Raw genomic sequence first — 14,695 nt, 5'->3', positions numbered from 1 at the left:
GTGCCAAAGAACTGATGCTTTTCAACTGTGGAGTTGGAGAAGACTCCTGAGAGTCCCTTGGACTGCAAGGAGATCAAACCAGTCACTCCTAAAGGAAATCAACCCTGAATATTCATTGGAAAGACTGATGCTGAAGCTGAAGCTCCTATACTTTGGCCACCTGATGCGAACAGCCAACTCATTGGGAAAGACCCTGATGTTGGGAAAGGCTGAAGGCAGGAGGAGAAGGTGACAACAGAGGATGAGATGGTTGATGGCATTACCGATGCAATGGACATGAGTTTGAGTAGGCTCTGGGAGTTGGTGATAGACAGGAAAGCCTGCCGCGCTGTGGTTCATGGGGTCACAAAGAGTTGGACATGACTGAGCGACTGAATAACAACAGGGTTGAGTTCCTGTGTTTCACGGCAACTTCCCACGAGCTAGTATTTTACATCTGGTGATATATATGTCTCAGTGCTACTCTCTCCGTTTGTCCCTCTCTCTCCTTCCCCTGCTGGGTCCACAAGTCTGTTCTCTATGTCAGCAAAGCAGACTTTCTTCACCATGTGGGAGGATACAGACGTTGGTGTGATCAGAGAAAGACAGGGAAGGGAGTTGCTCTGCAGACTCAACTATTCCACACACATCCCCATACACACACAGATACAACAGAAAAATCAATGTGTGAATTACATTGCTGTAACTACACCTTGCTAATAATTCTTCACATAGCTCTTTCCAAAGAAAAATTTTTTTCTAGATGAAGAGCTTTTACAAATAAGTTTTTCCATGGTAGCATTTCTCAGTCTTTTCTGCTTTGGTTTCTAAATTGTGTAACACATGTAGAAAGGTTTTATGTTCTTTATGGTTATATATATTTTAAAATAGGTTTGTTTAGTTTTAAATACTTTAATCTGTTACCTAAGGGTGTTTAACCAAGTGAAAGATCTGGACTATGGATCTAGCTTCATTTTCCTCTTGGGGGTCGCCTAAGTTCTCCCAGCCCCATTAAGAAATAAGCCACCAGTTATGAGCAGTTTAAAGACTAGATGTGGCACTTCCCTGGTGGCCCAGTGGTTAAGAATCTGTCTGGAAATGCAGGGGGCAGGGGTTTGATCCCTGGTCTGGGAACTAAGGTTCCACAGGCAGCACATGGAGCAACTAAGACCCAACATAGCCGAATAAATACATATTAAAAAAAAAGACTAAATGTGTGGTATCTACAGTTTTGAGTTTTTACATGTATTTTGCTAGTTGTATTGCTACTGAAGAGTAACAAATAGGTTTACGTACATAGTACACAAACGTCTCAGGAAAAAAATTTGCTCAATATGCTTAAATATATTCATACTTACACAATTGTGGCTTTGGTGAGAAAGTGCAGTGAGGATACAAGAATAAAGCAGCGATGTTTGATTAAAATAGTTAAGACAGCTGAAACAGTGGTTAGTGCTGTTGGCTAAAAAAGATGCACAAATTAAGAGCTGAGAGTTGAGTTTCATTTGGGGTAAAATGAGGGCTGAAGCCCAGGAGACAGCCCCTCGGAGAGCTCTGAGAGACGGGTCAAAGAAGTAATGGGGGAAGGTCAGTCTATTACTATGTGGTTTTGTTGAAGGGGGAGTTCAGTGCAGTCAAGCGCTTATTTTACAAAACATTTTCTGCCTGTCACAAGGAGCTGAGGTCACCATGAAGGGATTTACTGCTTCTCTAGATAGGAGGAGACGCAAGGGTTGGGTTCATGAGATCAGTTCCTGAAAATGTCTAACCAGCTAAAGACCTGTCCCACCGGTTCCCCTGAGCACAGGGCGCCTCAGTCTCCACCCTGAATGCCCCGCAGTGTGCGCTGGAGGCGGAACAGCACAGGCTTCAGATGCCCTTTCTGTTGCTGTTCAGTCGCTGGCAAAGGCTCTTGGCAAGTGCCAATCTGTAGTCGGCAGCATTTATGAAAAGTCGGCAGAAATTTTCAGCCTCTGAGAAGCTATGTGTACCTTCCTCTGTGAGTAGATAAAGACAAATTAAGCAGAGTAGCAAGATACATGAATCTGGAGAAGATAAATCTTGGAGGGAGGCAATTTTGAAAGGACTTTTTCAGGTCTAAGTGTAGGTGGGTAAGGCCAATTCTATCATTTTGGTGGGATCAAAAATGCTTGCTTCTCTGCCCCAAATGGGTTTTCATACCAATGGAGAAAATTAAATTGAATTGGTGACGTAAGAGGGTGAAACACTCTACCCCTTACATTCTCCTTACCTGCCTATAAACGTTACAAGTATAATTATAAGTAGCCTTGGGACTGGATTCCTTTTCTACAATAGATTTTACCATTTCTTTATTTAATATTTAACTACACTAAATGATTTTTGGAAAAGGAGTGAGGAGCAGCAACCTTTGAACCAGTAAAGGCCACAAGGATTAGCCTTGACAACCTCATAAACTCTGAGTTCCCCAAAGTCAATCTCAGACTCCACTAAGTAAAGGAAAGCAAAGTGTTAACCTTGCAAAAGCTTCTCTAAGACCAGGACCCTAATTCTCAGCAATCTGATTAGAATTTCTGCCCCTTACTAGAAAACCACATTTCAAGTACCTTTGATATATATATAATTTATAAATAAATATATAATTTTAAAAACGTGTGACTGTAATTTTCCTAATTATGCCAGTGCCCAGGGGGGAAAAAACAGATATTTTGATGATATCAACACTAAAAATGTTCTGAGTAGCATTAAGAAAGTTGTAATGAAAGTATTTTTCTTGTTATTCATTTATTCATTCACATTCATTCACCAATGAATAAATATGTTCCTGTTAGCAAATGTTGGCTTGCAAAAATAGGAAAACAATTTAAATTAGCTTAATGAGCAAAAAGGATTTACTGGCTCATTTAACTGGAATGTCCAGAGGAAGAGCAGGCTTTAGGGTTGATTTTTTCAGTGGTTCAACGATGTGTTTCTCTTCATAGAGGTATTACTTTTATCCTCAGGCTGCCTAAGTGTCTGCAGAAGTTTTAGATTCACATCCTCAAAACAGAAGAGTTCTGTTGTAGCATTCACTCTGCTGGGAACAGCTAAAGCCAATGGTCCATGGACTGTGGGCCAAGGAATGGGAAATGCTGACTGACTATGCTAACAAGTGTGTGTGTGTGTGAGTGTTGGACATCCATTCGAAAATCTAGCCCTGTAAAGGTGAAGGAAAGAATAAATGCATGCTGGAGCCGCAGATGAGAAACATTTAGTGCAGACATTGTTTGTGCTCCACCCCGTGTGTGTGCGTGCTAAGATGCTTCAGTCGTGTCTGACTTTGTACGACCCTGTGGATTGTAGCTCGCCAAGCTCCTCTGTCCATGGGATTCTCACTGGAGTGGGTTATCATGCCCTCCTCCAGAGGATCGTCCCAATCCAGGGATCAAACCAGCGTCTCTTACATCTCCTGCATTGGCAGATAGGTCCTTTTACCACTAGCGCCACCTGGGAAGCCTATGCTCTGCTCATTGGAGACAAAAATACAAATTAGAACACTGCTGCTGCCCAGGACCTCAAAGGGAGATGGTTAAGAGAAGACTTATTTCCTGAATGACTGCACATCAATGTGCTTTCAATACACTATTTCCAAACCTTTATGCTGTTATCGGTCTCAAGAGAGAGAACAATGTTACATTTTGCTTGACTTATGGGCACGCAGTTCAGTCGCTCAGTCGTGTCCGACTCTTGGCCACCCCATGGACTGCAGGACGCCAGGCTTCCCTGTCCATCACCAGCCCCCAGAACTTGCACTCTGGAATCACAGCAGTTATCCCAGTGAAAACACACCCACACACAAAATGTAAAGGAAGCATTGGGTAAGAAGAGAAGACACCTAGAACATCTAAGATCCTAATTCTTTTTGTTTGACTATATTTGTTTGTAACAAGTTTCTCTCTGCATTGGAGAAAAGAAAATGAAACACACTCTTCCTTCCTAGATCTCCTTTATTCTAGGATATTCCCATGTATTATAGGTTTTCCTGTGACTTGTCTCTCACTTGCAAACTATCATTGTAGTAGACTGAATAATAGCCCCTAAGAGATGTCCTGTCCAAATCTCTGAAACTGTGAACATTACCTTATATCCGAAGGGACTTTGCAGATGTGACTAAGGATTTTTGAGATGGAGTGATTACCCTGGATGATCCAGCTGGGTCTGCTGTACTCACAAGGGTCCTAATAAGAAGAAGGCAAGAAGGTCAAAGATGGAGGGGATGGGATGACAGATATAGAAGTTGGAGGGAGGCACTTTGAAGGTGGAGGAAGTGTATCAGGAGCCAAGCAATGCAGGTGGTCTCTAAAAACTGGAGAAAACAAGGAAACAGATTCTCCCCTGGAGCCTGCAGAAAGAACCAGCCCTGCCAATACCTTGCTTTTTAACCCCTTAGGATTCCTTTTGGACTTCTGACCTTCAGAACACAAAGAGAATAAATTTGGGTTTATTTGTGATAATTTGTTACAGCAGCAAAGGAAACTAACATACTACTTCTCCTCTACTTTTTTTTTTTTTCTCCTCTACTTTTAAACTTACCCCTTTGCTCTTTACCCTGCAGCCACTTTAGAGAGATCTTTAGATTATACATTTTAGGTAATATATAATGCAAACATGTTTGCTTAAAGCTCTTCACAGGCCACTCCATAGTTTAGAAGATAAAGTCCACATTCCTTTATAAATTGCCTTCATATACCTTCGCCACCCTTACCTTTTCTCCCTCCTCCTGTCTTCCCTTTCCCTCTCCTTTCATTGGTTCTCATTCTAGACGCTGGGCTTTTGCAGTGCTGTTTCCCTGTCTGGAAGGGGGAGCCCCCCTTCTATGTTTCTTTCAAGGTCTCCTGGACCATGAAGACATGAGGACTATCCTGGATAGAGCTGATTGCCCTTTTCAAAGTTTCCATCACATTCCCTATGCACCTTGATGATACATAGTGATTCAGGAAAGGGGCAGGGCTCAAGTTTTAAAGGAGCGATATAGCAGTTGACAACATTGCATAAGCTGGTTAGAACCACCTAGGTCCAAGATGGCAGAAGAGTTGACTTCCAGTAGACCTTGAGCCTCATTGGATGTCACTGTAATATATTAACATATGCTACACAACACATCCACAGGCACCATGAGAGTTCTGCAGCTGACCATAAAAGGCTAAAAAGTGGGTGGTGATCCAATTCCTGGAAATTCCCATCCCTTCCCCAAAACAGTCCTCCCACTCGTTAGCCTATGATATTACCCTGCTCATAAAAACTAACCACCTCCACACCTTAGGGCCTGCTCTCCATTTCTGAGACAGAATGCAGTCTGTCTATCTCTGAAGAAACCTACTTTTACTTCACAATGGTTGGCTTGCCCTTCACTTGGCAGCCCTCCCAGGGGGCTCACTTGAGACCTGGGACATGACCATCCTCTTATATCCCATTTTTCCCCTGCGACAATAGCACATACTGCCGGGCATTGTCACTGTGCCATTTACGTCTGATTCTTTTGAAAGGCACTGATCCTAGACGAGAAAACCAGAAGAGCTCAAGGAACATTGGCCAAAGGGGTCACTCATCATGACTGTGTCACCCAACCTGCCTCTAAGGCTCCAGTGAGCCTCCTCTCATGCAGTGTAGTTGGGCTTTTCGATGGTTCCTCTGAGTTGACATTTACCAAACAGACCTACATCTTCATAGATTTCCAACCCTCTTCAGTCATAGGCTTTCAAGCCTGAGAAATGCTTTAGGAGGAGCTGGAGTGGGCCAAAGGATGCCCTTAGTTTGAGCACACACCTTGTGTCTATGGACACAAATACAGGAAGAGCAGACCTAGCATGGCGATATTTTTAGAAGAAAAGGTAGATAAGAATTCCAAGTCACGGGAAATTAAAGTCAACCTTTGAGTTCAGTTCAGTTGCTCAGTTGTGTCTGACTCTTTGCGAACCCATGGACTGCAGCATGCCAGGCCTCCCTGTCCATCACCAACTCCTGGAGTTTACTCAAACTCATGTCCAGCGAGTTTGTGATGCCATCCAACCATCTCATCCTCTGTCATCCCCTTCTCTTCCCACCTTCAATCTCTCCCGGCATCAGGATCTTTTCAAATGAGTCAGTTCTTTGCATCAGGTGGCCAAAGTATTGAAGTTTCAGCTTCAGCATCAGTCCTCCCAATGAATATTCAGGACCGATTTCCTTTAGGACGGACTAGTTGAATCTCCTTGCAGTCCAAGGGACTCTCAAAAGTCTTCTCCAACACTATAGTTCAAAAGCATCAATTTTTTGGTGTTCAGCTTTCCTTATGGTCCAGGTCTCACATTCATTCATGACTACTGGAAAAACCATAGCTTTGACTAGATGGACATTTGTTGGTAAAGGAATGTCTCTGCTTATTAATATGCTGTCTAGGTTGGTCATAGCTTTTCTTCCAAGGAGCAATCATCTTTTAATTTCATGGCTGCAGTCACCATCTGCAGTGATTTTGAAGCCCAAAAAAATAAAAGTCTGACACTGTTTCCACTGTCTCCCCATCTATTTGCCATGAAGTGATGGGACCAGATGCCTCGATCTTAGTTTTCTGAATGTTGAGTTTTATTTTTTTAATTTTTTTGAATGTTGAGTTTTAAGCCAACTTTTTCACTCTCCTCTTTTACTTTCATCAAGAGACTCTTTATTTGTTCTTCACTTTCTGCCATAAGGATGGTGTTATCTGCATATCTGAGATTATTGACATTTCTCCCAGCAGTCTAAATTCCAACTTGTGCTTCATCCAGCCTGGCATTTTGCATGATGTACTCTGCATATAAGTTAAATAAGTGGAGTGACGATATACAGCCTTGATGGACTCCTTTCCCAATTTGGAACCAGTCTGTTGTTCCATGTCCAGTTCTAACTGTTGCTTCTTGACCTGCATACAGATTTCTCAGGAGGCAGGTCAGGTGATCTGGTATTCCCATCCCTTTAAGAATTTTCCACAGTTTGTTGTGATCCACACAGTCAAAGGCTTTAGTGTAGTCATTGAAGCAGAAATAGATGCTTTTCTGAAATTCTCTTGCTTTTTCAATGATCCAGTGGATGTTGGCTATTTGATCTCTGATTCCTCTCCCTTTTCTAAATCCAGCTTGAACATCTGGAAATTCTCAGTTCACGTACTGTTGAAGCCTTTTAGCCTTTAATGATTTCAAAGTACTTTTAAAAAAAAACAACTCACATGAGGGTGGTGATTCCTTCATTATTATTCCTCACCCTTCCCAGGCTTGCCTTTCCCACTTCCTTACGTCTGCTTCCGGGGGTTACTCCTAAACAAACCTTCTGCCCCCAGGTTTTTGTCTCAGGGTCTATTTTTCAGAAAACCCAAGATAAGGCATTGTTTAAAACTTCATGGTTACCCATTAGTGAAAGTCAAGTCTTTGTGACTTAATCAAGGAGATGAAGCTAAGAAAATTTTCCTATCCTTTCATTTAGAAGTCTCACTGCCTGTTCTAATCATCTGGCAACTTTGAGGGTACCTGTTTCTCTTTCCCCAACTGGCAGCAATTCCCTCATGAGAGGCCATGTCTGCCTGCATTCCCAGGTTATAACACCCAGAATCAAGCCAGATCTGATATAACACTAATGTAGGACTATCTAATGCAAACATGCCATTAAAAAAATAAAGACTGTTTTCTATCACTTTTGGATTTGACCTGTGAAGCTTTTAAAAAGACACATGGAAACAATCACAATGAAAAGATTTCATGCATTTTTGGAGCAAAGCTTTTTTATTCAAATTATATTTGGGTCTTACCATATTAGAGGATTTTGGAGAAACTCTCAGGTTTTATTTTCAGAGCTCTAGATTTCTTTCTTTTCATTTATTTATTTGGCTGCACTGTGTCTTTTAGTTGCCCCGTGGCATGTGGGATCTTAGTTCTTCAAGCAGAGAAGGAATCCCCATTCCCTGTGCTGGAAAGCAGATTCTTAACCACGGGACCACCAGGGAAGTCCCAGGCTACAGATTTCTTTCTCTTTTTTTTAGACTTATCCTTTAAGGTTTAATAGACCCCAAAACTTATCATAGTTTTCAACGTGAGGCCATAACGTATAGCTAATACTATATACACACTCTGGAAAGCTAAGATAAAGTTGCAATGTTAACAGGTTCTAAGAACTGCCTCGAACATTAAATCAGTGTATGGGTTGTTCAGCATCAGATTTTTTGTTTGTTTCTTTTCATTTAAATGGATTTTCAACTGTGATAGGTTGAACTATTTATACAATATTTATAAACGGGCACTTATTTGATTGTATGTTCAAAACTCCACATCACTCCACATCAAAGCCACATCAGTTTAGCAGCAACATAACTGTAGTATACTGGCTTTTCTGGTGCATCTTATTTGAATTTACAAGAAATATTTCTCTGATTAATTTTAAAACGAGATTTGGCAGGAGCATCGCACACCCTACAAAGCCAGAGTGAATAAACGTCTTTTTTCCCCCTAAACATATCTGCCCTGATTTGTGACCATATTCTCTTAAACCACAATTTATCTATTTTTGAAGTTCACTGAATTTTTACCACTAAAACCTGCTGGCTCAGCCATGAAGCACTCAAACATTCACTCTCAATGCAGCATGAAGGGGGGAAGGGAGGCTAAGTGGCAATGGCTTACTAATTCATAAGTCAAATTTCTGCCATCCTGTGCCCTAACACTCGTTCCTGCATGTCTTTGGGCTCACTGCCCTGCTTGTCACAAGTTTCTTACACTCCGGTGGTTCTCTTGGGCTTGCAGTGTTGACGCCATGCCCGTCTTGTTACCTCCTTGACTCAGCTTTGGCTCTTAATAGCACCATTTTTAAGAAAAGGTCACTTGTGCCATTATCAAATCTTTGAACTTTTACTGACTATACTTAAGCTCTGCCTCATACCTTCTTTTCATGTGTCTGTATACTTTGAGGGCAAAGCTGATGCAAGAGAGTGTCCTGGAATAGAATTTTCTGTTTATTGGTTTTTGTTTTTTATGTTTTTCTAAGAATCCTTGAAACTACTTGGTCAGGAACAACATGGAAGAAAAATGCTACACATCATACATTTCCTCAGGAAATTCAGTCCTAAGATGTTTTATTTCAGGATGCCTTGCTCTGTAGCTAAGTCAAGTCTGACTCTTTGAGACCCCTGGGACTGTAGCTCGCCAGGCTCCTCTGTCCATTGGATTTTCCAGGCAAGAATACTAAAGTGGGTTGCCATTTCCTCATCCATATAGATTTCTTATTTGATACTTTATTATTTATTCAGAAATAAAGTGACTCAATTTGAAGGTTAAGTTACAATTTTGTATTATTCACTGGAAATTTTTCCCATTAAATATGTAAATTATCCTTTTGAGGATCCTGAAGCAGTTGTTTGTAACAATAATTTCTCACATTTTCATAGAAAGGCCAGCTCCATTTACATTACCAACTGTAGACATTTTATGTTTTATTCAAATGCATCACAGCCATCTTGACTTCTGATTTTTATAACGTTGAATATCAGAGAAAATTCATCATCTTGCTCCTTTTAAAGCAGATGCATAATGACCTCAATGTTTAGAATAAAAATGATTAAATTAACCCGAGTTGTCGTGCATCCGACTGTGGACTCCAAGAGCTAGGGAGGCTCTGATTTTTCAAAAAATTGAACTTTGCCTCTTGACTCATACTGTAGTGTGGAGTCTCAACCTGACACTTTCTGACCTGAATGGAGTAAGAAAACAGCCAGTTCATGTGTTGCCCACAGAAGCAGCTGACCCTCACATTTCCTCCTCAAGGCTTGATTATAAACAGTGTGTCTGCACGTTTCTGTAGAAATGGGAGATTCTCTACCCTGACCTTTCAAACACAGTTTAGGTCTGAGGCTGAGCCAGTTTGTGCATACAGACAAAGTTCCTGGGGTAAAACACACTTTGACCACAGATCAGAAAGAAGGGGTCTTACTGGCTTTCACGCTCATTTCATACGTATTTGTCAAATATGAATATACTGTTATCGATCTACATAGCTTGAAGGAGTTAATTTTACTGTGTACAAATGATACTTCATATGTAATCAAACTCAAATTTTAAAAAAATTAACCAATGCTTAGGAAACAGGCTTCAGTGAAGAAAGACTGGAATAAATGGGTTTGTTTCATTTAGAAAAGATAAATGTGTGAATTGTTTAATAATGTTTAATAAATGCCAGTTTTCCCCTCCACCTTAAAGGTTACTATGCACCATTATATTTTGTAAAAATGAAAAAACTTAGATTCAACCATGTGTAGTCTAGCGGTCTTCAGGAGAGTTGCAGTGGGCTTTGTCTTGCCATTCGAGAAGACACACATAGAGTGGTTATTGGTCCCCTGAAGTCCAAACTTCTTTAAGGACTCCTTGCAAGGGTGATTTATGCAGATATATTTATTTGTTCTTTTAAGTGTCCATAAGGTCACCATTAACCCCACCATAGAGCTGCCAGAACTTACACAGGGCTGGGGAAACAGACTCTAGGCGGGCACAAACAAAACCTTGTGCCCACCAGGACCCCGGAGAAAGGAGCAGCGACCCCACAAGAGACTGACCCAGACTTGTCTGTGAGTGTCCAGAAGTCTCTGGTGGAGGCGTGGGTTGGCAGTGGCCTGCTGCAGGGTCGGGGACAAGGAGTGCAGCAGTGCATACATGGGACCTTTTGAAGGAGGTTGCCATTATCTTCATTACCTCCACCATGGTTTGGCCTCAGGTCAAACAACAGGGAGGGAACACAGCCCCACCCATCAACAGAAAATTGGATTAAATATTTACTGAGCATGGCCCCGCCCATCAGAACAAGACCCAGTTTCCCCCTCAGTCAGTCTCTCCCATCAGGAAGCTCCCATAAGCCTCTTATCCTTCTCCATCAGAAGGCAGGCAGAATGAAAACCACAATCACAGAAAACTAACCAAACTGATCACATGGACCACAGCTCTATCTAACTCAATGAAACTATGAGCCATGCCTTGTAGGGCCACTCAAGACGGATGGGTCATGGTGGAGAGCTCTGACAAAACGTGGTCCACTGGAAAAGGGAATGGCAACCATTTCAATATTCTTGCCTTGAGAACCCAATGAACAATATAACAAGGCAAAAAGATAGGACACTGAAAGATGAACTTCCCAGTTTGGTAGGTGCCAAATTTGCTACTGGAGATCAGTGGAGAAATAACTCCAGAAAGAATGAAGAGACGGAGTCAAAGCAAAAAACAACACCCAGTTGTGGATGTGACTGGTGATGGAAGTAAAGTCCAATGCTGTAAAGAGCAATATTACATAGGAACCTGGAATGTTAGGTCCATGAATCAAGGCAAATTGGAAATGGTCAAACAGGAAACGGCAAGAGTGAACATCGACATTTTAGGAATCAGTGAACTAAAATGGGCTGGAATGGGTGAATTTAACTCAGATGACCATTATATCTACTACTGTGGGCAAGAATCCCTTAGAAGAAATGGAATAGGCATCATAGTTAACAAAAGAGTCCAAAATGCAGTACTTGGATGCAATCTCAAAAATGACAGAATGATCTGTTTGTTTCCAAGGAAACCATTCATTATCACAGTAATCCAAGTCTATGCCCTGACCAGTAATGCTGAAGAAGCAGAAGTTGAATGGGTCTATGAAGATCTACAAGACCTTCTAGAACTAACAACCAAAAACAAACAAACAAAAAAAGTGTCCTTTTCATGATATGGGACTGGAATGCAAAAGTAGGAAGTCAAGAAATACCTGGAGTGACAAGAAAATTTGGCCTTGGAGTACAAAATGAAGCAGGTCAAAGATTAACAGAGTTTTGCCAAGAGAATGCACCCTCTTCCAACAACACAAGACAAGACTCTATACATGGACATCACCAGATCACCAGATGGTCAATATTGAAATCAGATTGATTATATTCTTTGCAGCCAAAGATGGAGAAGCTCCATATAGTCAGCAAAAATAAGACCAAGAGCTGACTAAGGCTCAGATCATGAACTCCTTATTGCCAAATTTAGATTTAAATTGAAGAATGTAGGGAAAACCACTAGAACTAAACCATTTATGTATGACCTAAATCAAATCCCTTATGATTTTACAGTGGAAGTGACAAATAGATTCAAGGGATTAGATCTGATAAAGAGTTCCTGAAGAACTATGGATGGAGGTTCGTGACATTGTGCAGGAGGCAGTGATCAAGACCATCCCCAAGAAAAAGAAATGCAAAGAGGCAAAATGGTTGTCTGAGGAGGCCTTACAAATAGCTGAGAAAAGGAGAGAAGTTAAAGGCAAAGGAGAAAAAGAAAGATACACCCATCTGAATGCAGAGTTTCAAAGAATAGCAAGGAGAGATAAGAAAGCCTTCCTCAGTGATCAATGCAAAGAAATAGAGGAAAACAATAAAATGGGAAAGACTAGAGATCTCTTAAAGAAAATTAGAGACACCAAGGGAACATTTCATGCAAAGATGAGCACAATAAAAGACAGAAATGGTATGGACCTAATAGAAGAAAGAGATATTAAGACGAGGTGGCAAGAACACACAGAACAACTATACAAAAGAGATCTTCATGACCCAGATAACCACAATGGTGTGATGACTCGCCTAGAGCCAGACATCCTGGAATGCGAAGTGAAGTGGGCCTTAGGAAGCATCACTATGAACAAAGCTAGTGGAGGTGATATGAACAAAGCTAGTGGAGGTGATGGAACTCCAGTTGAGCTATTTAAAATCCTAAAAGATGATGCTGTGAAAGTGTGGCAATCAATATGCCAGCAAATTTGGAAAACTCAGCAGTGGCCACAGGACTGGAAAAGGTGTTTTCATTCCAATCCCAAACAAAGGCAATACTAAAGAATGTTCAAACTACTGCACGATTGCATTCATCTCATAAGCTAGCAAAGTGATACTCTAAATTCTCCAAGCCAGGCTTCAGCAATATGTGAACCGTGAACTTCCAGATGTTCAAGCTGGATTTAGAAAAGGCAGGGGAACCAGAGGTCAAATTGCCAACATCTGCTGGATCATCGAAAAAGCAAGGGAGTTCCAGAAAAACATCTACTTCTGCTTTATTGACTATGCCAAAGACTTTGACTGTGTGGATCACAACTAACTGTGGAAAATTCTTAAATTCTTAAAGAGACAGGATTACCAGACCACCTGACCTGCCTCCTGAGAAATCTGTATGCAGGTCAAGAAGCAACAGTTAGAACTGGACATGGAACAACAGACTGGTTCCAAGGGAAAGGAACCAGTCAAGGCTGTATATTGTCACCCTACTCACCCTACTTATTTAACTTACATGCATAGTACCTTTTGCAAAATGCCGGGTTGGATGAAGCAGAAGCTGGAATCAAGATTGCCGGGAGAAATATCAATAAACTCAGATGACACCACTCTTATGGCAGAAAGTGAAAAAGTACTAAAGAGCCTCTTGATGAAAGTGAAAAAGGAGAGTGAAAAAGTTGATTTAAAATGCAACATTCAGAAAACTAAGATCAAGGCATCTGGTCCCATCACTTCATGGCAAATAGATGGGGAAACGATGGAAACAGTGAGAGACTTTATTTTTTGGGGACTCCCAAATCACTGCAGATGGTGACTGCAGCCATGAAATTAAAAGACGCTTGCTCCTTGGAAGAAAAGCTATGACCAACCTAGACAGCCTATTAAAAAGCAGAGACATTACTTGGCCAACAAAGGTCCATCTAGTCAAAGCTATGGTTTTTCCAGTAGTCATGAATGAATGTGAGACCTGGACCATAAGGAAAGCTGAGCACTGAAAAATTGATGCTTTTGAACTATAGTGTTGGAGAAGACTTTTGAGAGTCCCTTGGACTGCAAGGAGATTCAACCAGTCAATCCTGAAGGAAATCAGTCCTGAATATTCACTGGGAGGAGTGATGCTGAAGCTAAAACTTCAGTACTTTGGCCACCTAATGCAAAGAACTGACTCATTTGTAAAGACCCTGATGCTGGGAGAGATTGAAGACGGGAGGAGAAGGGGACAAGAGAGAATGAGGTGTTTGGATGCCATCACTGATGCAATGGGCATGAGTTTGAGTAAGCTCTGGGAGTTGGTGATGGACAGGGAAGCCTGGTGTGCTACAGTCCATAGGGTTGCAAAGAGTCGGACACAACTGAGCAACTGACCTGAATATTGCTGGGACACCTGGAGCAGTGATCTGTAGGACACCTGGGAGATCTGTAGGTTGTGGGTGTCCCAAGGCAATGGAAATGTGGAGCTAGGGCATAGCCCCACCATGGCCTCTCCTGTTTCCTCTCCATCCTGAGCTGGACGGCCTCCTTCCCAGACCACCCTACCCTGCCTTCAGACACTAAATTCAAAACACTCCCACTCAGGGAAGTCTGTTTCCTCTATTTTCTCACCAGTTTTTTCAACCTCAGTTTTTTGGGGGAAGGAATTCACAGTTGCTCAGCATGTGGGTGGGATATGTGGGTATTTTTGAGTTGACATGTAGGAGCACACTTCATTGTTTCCTGCTTAAGAGTAGATGTGTGCCTAATATGTAGAATTTTTTAAATGATTTTTTTTGTTTTTGATTTTTTTTTCCTGACAGCACAAAACAGTTTTAAAATGCTGTTTACATGTTCAGATACCTAAGTGAAGGATTATGCTTCTCTGTCTCCAAATAAAAGAAAATGTGTTAGCAGCCTCACAAACAAATCTCTTCTGTGCTTAAAGAAGGAAGCCCTTAGAAT

Source organism: Cervus elaphus, chromosome 17 (genome assembly GCF_910594005.1).
Source record: "Cervus elaphus chromosome 17, mCerEla1.1, whole genome shotgun sequence".
NCBI classification, from domain to species: domain Eukaryota; kingdom Metazoa; phylum Chordata; class Mammalia; order Artiodactyla; family Cervidae; genus Cervus; species Cervus elaphus.
The sequence above is the reverse complement of the archived record's forward strand: the minus strand, read 5'-3'. Positions refer to the sequence as shown.